The sequence below is a fragment of the Phacochoerus africanus genome, chromosome 9, assembly GCF_016906955.1.
Source record: "Phacochoerus africanus isolate WHEZ1 chromosome 9, ROS_Pafr_v1, whole genome shotgun sequence".
NCBI classification, from domain to species: domain Eukaryota; kingdom Metazoa; phylum Chordata; class Mammalia; order Artiodactyla; family Suidae; genus Phacochoerus; species Phacochoerus africanus.
The window spans coordinates 17,883,181-17,895,937 of record NC_062552.1 but is presented as its reverse complement, the minus strand read 5'-3'; positions in this window follow the sequence as shown (position 1 = coordinate 17,895,937).

The window sequence follows — 12,757 nt, the reverse complement described above, 5'->3', positions numbered from 1 at the left end:
CAGCCAAACTATTCTCTAAAGTAGCTGTACCATTGTGCATTCCCAACAAAAATGCATAAGAGCTCCTGCTGCTCCACTAAATGATTCTTAATGAGGGAAGGGGGATTTTATATGCATTTTATGCCTTCTTAAGTAACCTGAGTCTCTTTTCAAGAATATATTGTGCCTTCTTTCTCTTGCTTTTCTAATCATTGAGCCATGAACTTCACTAGTATTGATCACAATTTGTGGACTGTGTTTATTTTTACCCTGTTAGATGCAATCATTTCATGTTCCTCCCTCTACCTCTAAGGTGGTTAGATGATTTTAAAGAGAGGATAATCTCACTTTTGTAAAAAAAAAAAATTAAGAAAAATGCTAATGTAAATAAAAAGGAAATAACTCAAGAATAAAGTATTAAGGAAGGCTACCTGTTTCCCTGATGTTTATAGCGCCAATGTCTTGGTCTTGAACATTAACTCAGCAGGGGCCTTTTCTGCAGATAGCACACGCTGTTATTCCTCACAACAAATACTAGACATCCAGGAGGAAAGAAAGAATACAGCCTAACTTAAAAAAAAATAGAGAGAGAGCACACAAAAAAACAAAGATCAATAGTACTTGGAATTAAAAAGAGCTGTTAGTTTTATTTTTGAAGCATAATCTCAGGATCCTGGTAAAATATGACCATGAGCATCTCACAGAGCAGCTGGCTAAGGAACTAGTACCTCTCCTGTCCAGACTCTTTCATTCAGATCTGTGTCTCTGGCTAATGCAAGGTCAGATGTCATGACTCCATTTTCTCAAATCTTTGAACCATAAACAGCTTTAGCCTTGGCTGGTTGGAAGATGCCTGAAAGTTTTGAAGCATGAGAACAAATGGTCATTTAGGTTTCAAAGTTAGCTCGGACCCTTCCTCTTCTTATTTTTTGCTTTGTTTTGTTTTAACTGGTCTGCCAAACACATTAGTCCACTCGGTCCTTCAGGTTGAACTGTGTGACCTGTGACCTCACTCCACTTTAAAAGAGACCACTCTCTTGGGAGACAAGTCCAGATCTGCCCACAGCTTGCCACCTAAATACTCTGGCCTCCTTCTCCCTCTGTGCCTACCGCCTTTCACGTGCAAGTTACACAAGCCAGAGAAATCTCCAACCTCCATCAAGGGCAGAGCTCCAATTTAAGAGTAATGGCTGGAGTAGGTGTTATTTGTACCCCGTGTCAAGCAGTGATTGTTCACATCTGGCTGCAAGCTGAATAGGGCTTTAGATTATTCCAAGCAGTTCAGAAAAACTGTGGGGAGGGGGCCTGGGGGGGTGGGGAAGGTGGTTCTGACTTATCTTGTGGTTTTCAGGCAAGTCATAAAGTCACCCTATTAATAAAGAAACATAATCAAATATGTTCTCTTTAATAATAAGTGATCACATGGACAAAGACCCGTGCATTCCAAGGCTGCAAATTCAAATGAATTAGCCTGTTAAAGTATCAAAGTAGAATAGGCATTCTTGCCTGTGAGCATTTCTGAGAATGGTACTGATTATGATTCAACAAAGAGGGTGCTATACACACACACGCACATACATACATACAAACACACATGTGCACATTCATATTAATTTTGGCTATGGTTTCACATCTAATATCTTCATACCAGGGAAGCAATCATATTAACAAAATCTTAGTTCTACACTCTTCTTTTTCCTTTTCCTCTTCCTTGACCATTCTGTAAAATGTAAACAAAGAATACATGTTTGGGGGCTCCAATTCTTATACCTGAGGATTAGCATGAAGCTGAAAAGAAAAGCGTTGTGAATACTGATAGAGACTGAGACATCCTGGCTACTGCTTTTTCTTTAAAGAAATCTCCTGGGGTGAAAAGCACACACAACATCAGATGCTATTCAAATATTTCATCTCATGCACTGCCGTAGAGCTGCATAAAAATGTATGGAGAGTGCATACCATATTTTTGTGATAGAAAAATAGAAATGTAGGTAATAATTAGAAAAAAAAAACCCAAAATCCACTTTGTGGGAGGTTAGACACATTTGAGAAATTAAAATAATAAATAAAATAGGATTTAAAACTAAGAAAACAATTTATTCTGTAATGAACATGAAGATCCTCGGGTTTTTGTTTTTTCTTTTGCAATGTTTCTTGCTATCTCTTCCAATACTAATTTGCAAAACTGAGTTAGTCCCAGAGCAAAAGATAGTAAAATCTAAAAATAGTATGAATTGCCCTGTCATTTTTTAAATATCATACAATGAGATAATGTAAACTAATTGAATAAGGAGATGATTAAATGTCTTTTTTTAAAAAAATTACACATTGAACATCTAAGAAACAATGCAAAAAGGATTGTTTTTAAACTATCATCTTGACAGTTGCCCTTTAATTCATTTTTAGGTAGGCCCTTGCATAATACATAAGAAAACAGGAGAACAAAAGGTGTAAATGGTGGTTTTCTGAGGTACAGATTGCTTTGGGCATTTGTCTTCAGCCCTCAGCTAAAATATATAAGATTTGGTTAGGATAAGCATGCCTTTTATTTCTTTTATTTTATGATGTTTTATGCGAAATCAGCACCAAGAATAAGAATTTTGCAGGAACACACACATTCCTGAAATAGAAATTATTTCTACCTTCAGAGTCTGATTATTCTAGAGGGCAATTCACGGCAGTTTGGTGAAATTCACTCTGTTCTCTGATACTGAAAAGAGTGATTCCCATCAAAACAATTAATGTTCAAGATGACAAATAAAATAGTCTTTCTTCTCCAGGGTACTTTTTAAATACTTAGTCCACCCCTAGGCAATTAGCATCAGTGGTTATATGGTAATCTTCCTTTCTCGCCTTCTGTACATGTTATAGGAGGCAAATGAGGGTTTTGCAAGCTTGATGTTAGACTTGTGACTCCAGGTAATATGAACTAAGAATTGCGCTTTGTGACCTGTTCCACTGGAGCATCACAATGGGTCATACCTTATTGTACTTAGACTTGGTGCAGTGCCCTCTCCTAAATCAAGGCTGAGCCTGAAAGTCTCTTTAACCAATAGACCATTGTGGCAATGATACTATCCTTGCTCCTAAAGAAAGCCTGGGAGCTGCTGCTTTTGCATTTCTGGAAGCCCAGGCTTCAATGAAGGAAGTATGACAACTGTGCTTGAGATGCTATACTCTAAGACCCATGTGGAGGGAGCATATAGAGAAGCAGAAACCCTGACACCACTGGAGGAAAACGCAAAAACCCAAATGAAAGAGAAAATGGAAGTCCTAGACAGATGATCAACAGTTAAGCCTTTCTGGACCACATATACATCTGAGGCATGTGAGTGAAAAATCCATTTGGACACTACAAAATACCAGAAATGATAAAAGAGTTGTTGTTTTAAGCCATTAAATTTTAGCACTGTTTTTTTTTTTCACAACAGAACATAGCCAAAATATTTCTATTGCCTTGATTGCTTTTACATTTAAAAAATCAGGTAGAATTTATTGTAATCCACTAGTAATACACACGACCCTCTTCAATTCTGACACTCCCAGCTTTCACTCTGTCTCCTAGATTGAATGTCACTAAGCTTAATGTAAACCGAGGGCAAAGAATTCTTTAAGGTATTAGGTCTTTAAAAAAAAAAAAAATGAGTTCATGTGATCATCTGGAGGAGCTCGCTATTTTCTTCCTAAATAAATATAGTTTTTCATGTTTCTTCCCTTGTGATTGACTTCTAGGTAAAAGAGAATAATTTACTGATCCTGAAAAATCCCTGAGTGAGACTGGGAGAAAGCAAAAATGACTTGAACTCAGCAAAACCTATCCCAATCTAGAAAACACAATTTCCCCAGATCCCTTTGCTCTTTCTGGATTTAGAGTGAGTGCCCAGATGATGTTTCATTTATTCATTTCATCTGCCCATTCCCTGAGCATTAAAAACACTTGTAAAGAACTCTACAATATGTCAGAAGAACTACTTCCTTACCTACTTCTTCTTTTTTTTTTTTTAACATTTTAGGTGCTAGTAATTTTAACGTAATCAAGCTCAAGAATATTCTACTTCTCCTACATTTCTTAAAACCAACTAGATTTTTTAAAAAATCCATCAATCCATTAGAGTTGAGACATTATTCTCTATTTTGTGATTTCCATATTTAATATAGACCTAATCAGAAAAAATAAGCATAAAAAACTGGTGGATAGGTAGATGGAGCCATAAGTGAACTTGATTGTATGAATGATGCTGAATTAAGAGCATAAGAATGTTCAATGCTTACAAATATATCTCAACTATTTATTTCATGTTTATAATTAGAAGATAAAATAAAGCCATATTTGGAAGGCAAGAAGAATGTTAACTTAGTCCTGAAATTTTCCAAAGTTCAGCAATTTCTCCTGCTCCTTTGAACAACTTACAATTGTTCAAAAATAAAATCCTGTCTTAGTGTTGAATTTAGTTCCCTCAAATAAAATAACAATGACTCAACCACTTTATCTTAAAAGAGAATTGGAAGTTTAGCAAACTTGAAAATAAAGTGAGAAGAGCTAAATAAATTCCCAATTGTCTGGGAGTGGGCATGGTTGGACAGATGCCAGAAGAACTTCTACAGCATAGGTACTGCAGAATCACTCCTGGGTACCAATCACACATCTTTTGAGTCTAGGAGAGTAAACACAGAGAATACAGAGGATAAGAAACTTGCAAACTCAGGGGTTCCCGTCATAGTACAGCAGAAACGAATCCAACTAGAAACCATGAGGTTGCAGGTTTGATCTCTGGCCTCATTCAGTGGGTTAAGGATCCAGCATTGCCGGGAACTGTTCTATAGGCCAGTAGCTGTAGGAACCTCCATATGCTGTAAGTGAAGTGCTAAAAAGCCAAAAAAAAAAAAAAAAAAAGAAACTTGCAAACCCCATCTCTATTAGACAGATCCCAGCACTTCTCAGTAAGGTCCATTTTACTTGTTTCTATGAGAATGATATTTTGAAGTCAAATATTAGATACAGTAAACAAAAAGGTAATTAAGTATAAATGTGTCCACTAATTGTTACACAAATGATGAGTGAAAAGCAGAAGGGTGGAGAGGATATATGTATAAAGAAGACTGACTGCACTATCTATGAAAAAGGTTTATAAATGTGCAAAAGATAATAGGAATCCTAGGAGGCAAGATTACTTTCCATAGAGATGGAAAGGGGAAAGGGGAGTGGAGTGGCAGTTTTTAGGATGGACCCTAATCAGCCTCTGTTCTAGAAATAAAACATTTGGAACATCTCTTGCATAATAAATTAACCTAAAATTTAGTCGGGTTAAAACAACGATAATTTATTTGCTCATAATTCTGCAACTTGGGCTGAATGGTCTTTGACATGGTGTTAGACGGGGTGGTTAAGCTGGGGCCAGGAGATCTACTTCCATAATAGCTCACTCCCTTGTCTGACAAGTTGATGCTACTTGTCAGCTAGAAGATCACGGGCTGACAGCAAGGGCCTTAGTTCTTTCTCCCAGGTCCCCTTCCTGCAGTTATGTTTATCTGTCCTCTGACCCCTCAATGATTCAAGTTCCACATGCAAAATATATTTACTCCCTCCAACAACCCACAAAACTACATCTCATTAGAGTACAGTCTTAAGCGTGAAGTCTAGGTTGTCATCTCCCAAATCAGATCTAGGTACAGATGAGTTTTATAAGGCATGGCTCCTCTGATTTGAAGGTCTATGAGAAAAAGAGATAATTTACCTCCCCCTCATATTCCCAACATGCAGTTGTAAACCAGGGACAAGAAAATCGCAACAAACACTCCCATTCAAAAACAGAGAATATGGGAGACACATAGGAGTTATTAGTCCAAAGAAATTGTGAAATCTATTAGGATAAACATAAACAGTTCCTTGATTGGAATTGGCATTTGTTTCTCCATGACCAACAACTGATCTGTCCTTCCTGCTCCACCAAATAACGCATATTTATAGATGAGTAGATTTCTCAACCTACTTTCTGCCAATAGAAAGCTGTTAATTTTGAACTGTGCCTGTCCTCTTTAATACAAACTGGCTGTGCTTCTGCTAATACAAAAATCTTAAAAGCTTTGTAGATTTCCAATGAATCTTATTGGGGATCATCCTGTTATAAAATATATAAAATTTTAAACTCTCCAAATCTCTTCAAAAAAGATTCCGCTCTAATTCTGGGTGTGGGACAATGTCCTATGATTCTTAGAAGTCCTTTTTCTAGCTGAGGAACTCTATGGAGTACACTTAGACTCTCAGAAATCTACATTTAACAGAGAGTGTCTAACAAACATCACCTTAAGTCTTGTGAAGAAATTAAAAAAGTGTCTTGAGATCTCACCCTAACCCAGGAGGCTGTGTTTTAGTGAGAGCAGCCTCATTTGATCTTTGTCCTCAGGCCATTTATTATTTTGAGAATTATACAACAATGGAAAAGCTGAGAATGAGAAACAGCTTAATAAATGAATAATACAAATCCTGGCTTCTTTTTAAAAAATTTTATCTGAAAACTGAAACTAAAATTATTGTATCTCATTCTTCCTATCTTTATCAGAGGAAGCTGATTTGCACTTCCGACATTCCACTTGGAAATCTCCACAGCCAGATCTGGAACTGTGTTAAGTATCCCTTTTGTCATCCACTTTACTATAGATGGGGGACTCACTCATTTTCCTGCCAGTCTAATTTTCTCCATCCACCAAGAGCAAAATCCTTTCTGCATTTCCGGCCTTTAGGAAAAGTCTCCTTGAGGCCCTTTATTTTCTATTGCTGCCTAAAATAATCACCCCCAAACTTAACAACAGCTTATTATTTCTCACAATCACCAGTTGACTTGGCAGTTTTTCTGCTTTACCTCATGTTGACTGATAGCTAGCAGATTTAAAATGCCCTCACTCATAAGACAAGTGGTGCTGGCTGGCTGAGTGGTGCCCAGCTGAGGCTGTCTGCCTGGGAACTTGGGTCTCTCTGCTGGCTGGGTTCCTCTGTTCTTTTTCATGTTAGGTCTCCATGTGCTTATCTTAAACTTTCCCAAACACGAAGGTCTCAGGGTAGTTAGACTTCTTATATAATGGCTGATTTCCAAGAGCACAAAAGTAAAGGCTGCTAGGCTATCTTAAGGCTCAGGTCCAGAACTGGCACAGCACAATTTCTGCCTCTTCCTGCTGTTTAAAACAAGTTACGAGCCCAGACCACATTCATGCAAAGGGAAGTGATTCACAGGGAAACCAAATCAGTTCACTGTCTAGCACAATAAAATACAGTTATCTTGGTCACAGGAGAGCTATACAATGGTGGTTCTTAAAGTGTATCCCCAGACCAGAAGCATCTGCATAACTGGGAAACTTTTGCTAAATGCAAATTCTTGCGCTGTACCCCAGACCTACTGAATCAGAAATTCTGGGCACAGGAATCTCTGTTTATCAAGCCTTCCAGGTGATAATGATGCGGAGAAATGTTTGAGAGTTCAAGGGCAAAAGAAACATATTAAATTGCATTTGTGTCATATGTGGGAAATGTTAAAGCATAACCAACTATTTAATTTTTTTTTTCTCTTTTTAGGGCTGCTCTGGCAGAATATTTAAGCTTCCAGGCTAGGGGTCAAATGGGAGTTGCAGCTGCCAGCCTATATGCCACAGCAACAGCAATACCAGATCCATGGCGCAGGTTTCAGCAACCTTAGATCCTCAACCCACTGAGCGAGACCAAGGACTGAATCCACACCCGCATAGATACTAGTCAGGTTCATTAACGCTGAGCCACAATGGTAACTCACAACTAGTTAACTATTATTTTTTGTCTTTTTTAGGGCCTCACCCACAGCATATGGAAGTTCCCAGGCTAGGGGTCTAATCCGAGCTGTAGCTGCCAGCCTATGCCACAGCCACAGCAACGCCAGATCCAAGCTGTGTCTGCGACCTACACAAGAGCTCATGGCAATGCCAGATCCTCAAACCACTGAGTGAGGCCAGGGATCGAACCCGCAACCTCATGATTCCTAGTCAGATTCCTTTCCACTGCGCCACGGCGGTAACTCCACTAGATAACTTTTAATATGAATCAATTAAATCATATTTTTCAATGTGATATTAGTTATAAAAAGATCAGTTCTGCTAAGTGTTCTATGAATATTAGAATAAAGCACCCATTACAATACAAAAATGGCTGAGAATTAACAATTATTCTTGTCTCTATACAAACACACAAACACATACACATACTTCCTTTTTAAATTTCGTTCTGCTTTTTGCTGTTGTTCCTGTTGGTGTTTCTATACTATTTTGTTTGAATGATGAATGGTTTTTATCATAAATAGTTGTTTATTCCTGCAAATGTGAACAAGAACATGGACATGGTAAAGAAGGAAGCTAGTATACATGACATCACTAGAGCCATGAACAAATTTTCTGCAAAATTGTTTTTGAAAACAGCTTGGAAATGTAAATTTAAGATAAAGACATGAGTCATTAGGGGATTAGCCTCTGTCCTAAGACATTTGGTGAGTAAAAGATTATACTTATGTACTGATCATTCTCTCTTCAGTCCACTGAGATTAAGCATGTGCTATAACTTTAGGCTGCTCCATATTCTCCCAAGGTATTCAGGTGTTTGCAAATTAGCATCTCTAAATACTGCAACTGGAAATGGCTTGTTGAACTCCATTAATTGATTAAATTCTATATGCAATAGAGCAGCACATGTTTGATTGCTAATAAAAATGAATCCCAGGAAGTGGTTTGTGGGGACGAGAAGGTAAAAATAGAAAAGATTCAAATCTTATTAGAACATAAAAAACTTGTAGTACTGATCTTGGTGCAAAAGCTCTAAGACCACATATTCATAGTCTTAGATACTTGATTAGAATGCCTATGAAAACAGTTGCGGTAATAAAAGCCTTGAGCGCGTTTGATTTATTTTATTTTGTTTTGTTTTGCTTCTATTTTATTTTAGTCCAGCAAATGCTTATGAAGCACATTATATGTGCCAAGCACTATTCTATATTACAGAGTCACCATATCAATTCTGTGCTGGAGGCAATATTATTATGCACATTTTATAAACGGGAAAATAGAGTCAAATAGCAACGTTGGGATTTGAATTCAGAGAGACTGGTGGTGGAGTCCATGCTCCTATCTACTATGTGACATGGAGTCTTTACACTGACTTTAGATTCTCACTTTGAAAATATGGGTTATGAACTAATATGGTGAAATTTTAAGTTCAAACAACATTCTCATGGTTTAGCCATCTGAAATTGAAGCAGGGGCTAGAGTCACTGGGCAGGTAATAACCTCTATGCACAGTTGCTTAGTTTCCAAAAGTTTTGAACACACTTAACTCATCTAACTTCACAAAGTCCTCAAAAGGGATTTGCTTCAATTTTGCTAAGAAAAATCAAGGCTTAGAAAGGTTAAGTAACTTCAATAGTTCATACAACTAGTAGGTGCCACAGTCAAAACTCTTTGCCACTGTTCTGGTATCAATCCTCACACCTTTCCTGGAAGCCCAAGGAATCCTCAAAAGTCAAGTTCTGATTTGCTTTTGGTTTTTTGGGGAGCGTTTTGGCAACACCTATGGCATTGGAAGTTCCCAGACCAGGGATCGAATCCATGCCACAGCAGCAACCCAAGCCACTGCAGTGAGACAACACTGGATCTTTAATCTGCTCTGCTGCACCACAAGGGAGCTCCTGATTCTCAAAGAAAGGAAAGAAAGAGAAGCAAGGAGGAGTATAACCAATTTCCTCAGTGTCCTTTATACATCTGAACAGCACAATTCCCAAGAAATACAGCCTTTAAATTGCAGCATGCATTTTATTTTTCTTTATTCTAAGTCAATTTTAAAGTTACACTTCTAATAGAGTGCCTACTCTTACATTTTAATTTCTTTCTTTGGGTTTGAGAGACAGAGAAAGAGATAGAAGCCGACAGCTGGGGAATAACTCAGATTGTGTTTTATGGCTACACGTGTGTGAGCATGCAATGCATAGGAAAGTGGTCTTTCCCAAGTGTGTCCCCGCACACATTTGATTGACAGTCACAACGATGGTGACATGACCTAGTTTTTCTTTCTTTAGAATACATGGATCTGCACCTAAAGATAGGTAGCCCTTGGCTTTGTCTCCTGGGTATGACAACTTTAAATAAATCCTTAAGTTCCATGACCCCATTCCCACCTTGTCTCCCTTCAACATGCTTCCTGAGTAGCTGCTAAGTGTAAGGAACCTTAGAGAAAAAAAGTAGAAGGAAGGGAAGAGTGCACACAAATAAAAGACTGAATATTTGAAAAGGACATTCAGCAAAAGGAAAAGCAAAAAATTGGGAAGCAATGGGGGTGAAAAGAAAACCTGGTGAATGGGGTTGGAAGAAGGGCAGGACTTGAGAAGATTCATGTCACCTGGCATCAAAGGAGATAGACCTTCTCTTCTCTTTGACTCAGTCCCTTGTTTATTGGGATGATCCACCATAGTCGGCTTAACTCTTGGCTGAAGCTAGGGAAGACTTGTCACTATTTGCTGTGTGAATCCATGTCTGTAATTTCTGTGACCTGAGCATTCAGGGCAAAAATTGTTTCCATTTTTTCCCATTTCATGCATCATTTCAGAGTTGTGTAGTCACTTTGTAGAAGCTGTGGGTGCCAATTTTAACAACTAGAAAAACAAGAATCGCAAAGCCTGCATTGCCTGCATCTGCCTCTCTCATTTCTGAACCAGAGAGGATGGGAGTTACTGAGGACAACGAAAGTTAGCAACAGTGGATCCTGTGTTTGAATAAGTGTCCTATTTTAACTAAGAGCAACTGTGCATAATCCCCTCAGAGAATCGGGTTGCCGGTCGGCAGGCCTCTGGAGCCAGAACACCTGCGTGGTGGAGAGGCACCACTCTCTGTGAAGGGTGCCAGCCATGGCCTTTCCACCCCACAGGCTTAGCATCTGACTAAGCATGCCAGTTGCTTCTGAGGGCCAGTTGCTTACAGAAAATAACTACAGCTCTGTGAGACGGTGTTTCTCTCTTTGATTTTCTCTCTGGATCTGACTACCCTCTTTCACAATTTGCCCTATCTTGTATGGCTTTTCAAAGACTGTGACATGAAAGCAATTACAAATATTAAATACAGAAGGCAAAATTTATTATCCCTGAAACATCAAGAGAGCTGCATGGACAACAGATATTGGAGGGCACTTCCTGGAGATCATTTTGCTGAGAGTTAAATATTCCCAAGCATACTAAGGGTAGGGTCCCTCCAGTGTTTTGAAATCCCTGCCTTATCTGGCAGGATCTTTTCTGCCATTCTCCTCTTAGCTCTTTGCACATGCCTGGAAAAATGAATGAATGGCAGAACTCACCAATCGACTGAACAAGAACTGAATGCTAATTTACATAAATGTGACAGGATCTGGATTTCCATGTGCTTTTATAATTTACCTACTTCAATAATTCTCAGGAAATAGCTTATTCTTAAGTACTCTTTCTTTCTCCCTTTTTCCTTCTTTCCCTCCTTTCCTTTTTTTTTTTCTTTCTCTCCTTTCTCTTTAATGTAGTATAAGAAGATAGATTCTTAGGTCATAAACCTGACTCTGCCTAGGAGAGCAGATTTCTTATTTTTAAAGGCACACTGGGGTCACTGTGTCCAGACACATATCTTTTTGTTTTTTTTTTCTTAAGTGCATTTCTTTTAAAATGAAGGAAATCCTGTTATTTGCGACAACATGAGTAAAATTGGAGGGCACTATGCTGAGTGAAATAAGCCAGAAAGAGAAAGACAGATACTTCATGGTATCACTTACATGTGGAATAAAAAAAAAAAAGTAAAAGCAGAGAGTTGAACTCAGAAACAGTAGGATAGTGCTTGTCAGGGGCTGGGGAATGAGGGAAATGTTCAGGGGATGGTAAAAGAGCTCAAGTTTTCAGTTATAAGAATAGGTCTGAGTATCTAATATAGAACGTGGTGAATATAGTTGATAGTACTGTATTGCGCAATTAAAACTTGCTAGGAGAGTAAAACTTAAATGTTCTCAAACACACACACATTAATTACAGTAGGAAAAGAGATGTCAAATTGACTCTAGGAAACTTTTCACAATGTCCATATATATATTAAATCATCCTATTGCATAATTTAAATATCTTACAATTTTGTCAGACAGACTTCAATAAAGCCTTTGAAACATAACAAAAATATATGCATTTCCTTCCTAATGACAGTTTACCTTGTCTTTAATGTATTGAACTTTTGGGAAGAAGATAACAGCATGCTGATTCTCTGGTCTGGAATCTCAACCAAAATTATAGCCAGGAGAGCATCTCCAGATGTTCTAGAGTCTTCCAACTCTAAGCCAGCCTGAGATAAGGATCCAGAAAGAACAATACCCAAGCTGCCTGCTAAAACCAGCACCCATCGTTAACGTTACCTGGGTGGTGTTACTGGCCAGTGCATATTTTCATATGCATCTTCACATCTCCTATCAAGTTTATCTTTGAATCCTAGGGTGTTAGTTACTGTGTGTCAGACAAAATATATTCCTTTCTGGAAAATTCTCGATAGGGAAAGAAAATTTCATCGGATCCAACGAATAGCTCAATTGGCATACATGTTATCAGTGTGGTTTCAAGAGGCAGGTGCTCTCACACTGAAGTTTACAGTACATCCAACTCAAAATATTAGTGTTAAATTAACAAAGAATGAAATTTCTAGGCTTTCAAATAAAAGGTTATTGCTGAGATTATCCCACATTTTATGCAGAATATAATATTGAAAATGAAAACAAAACTAA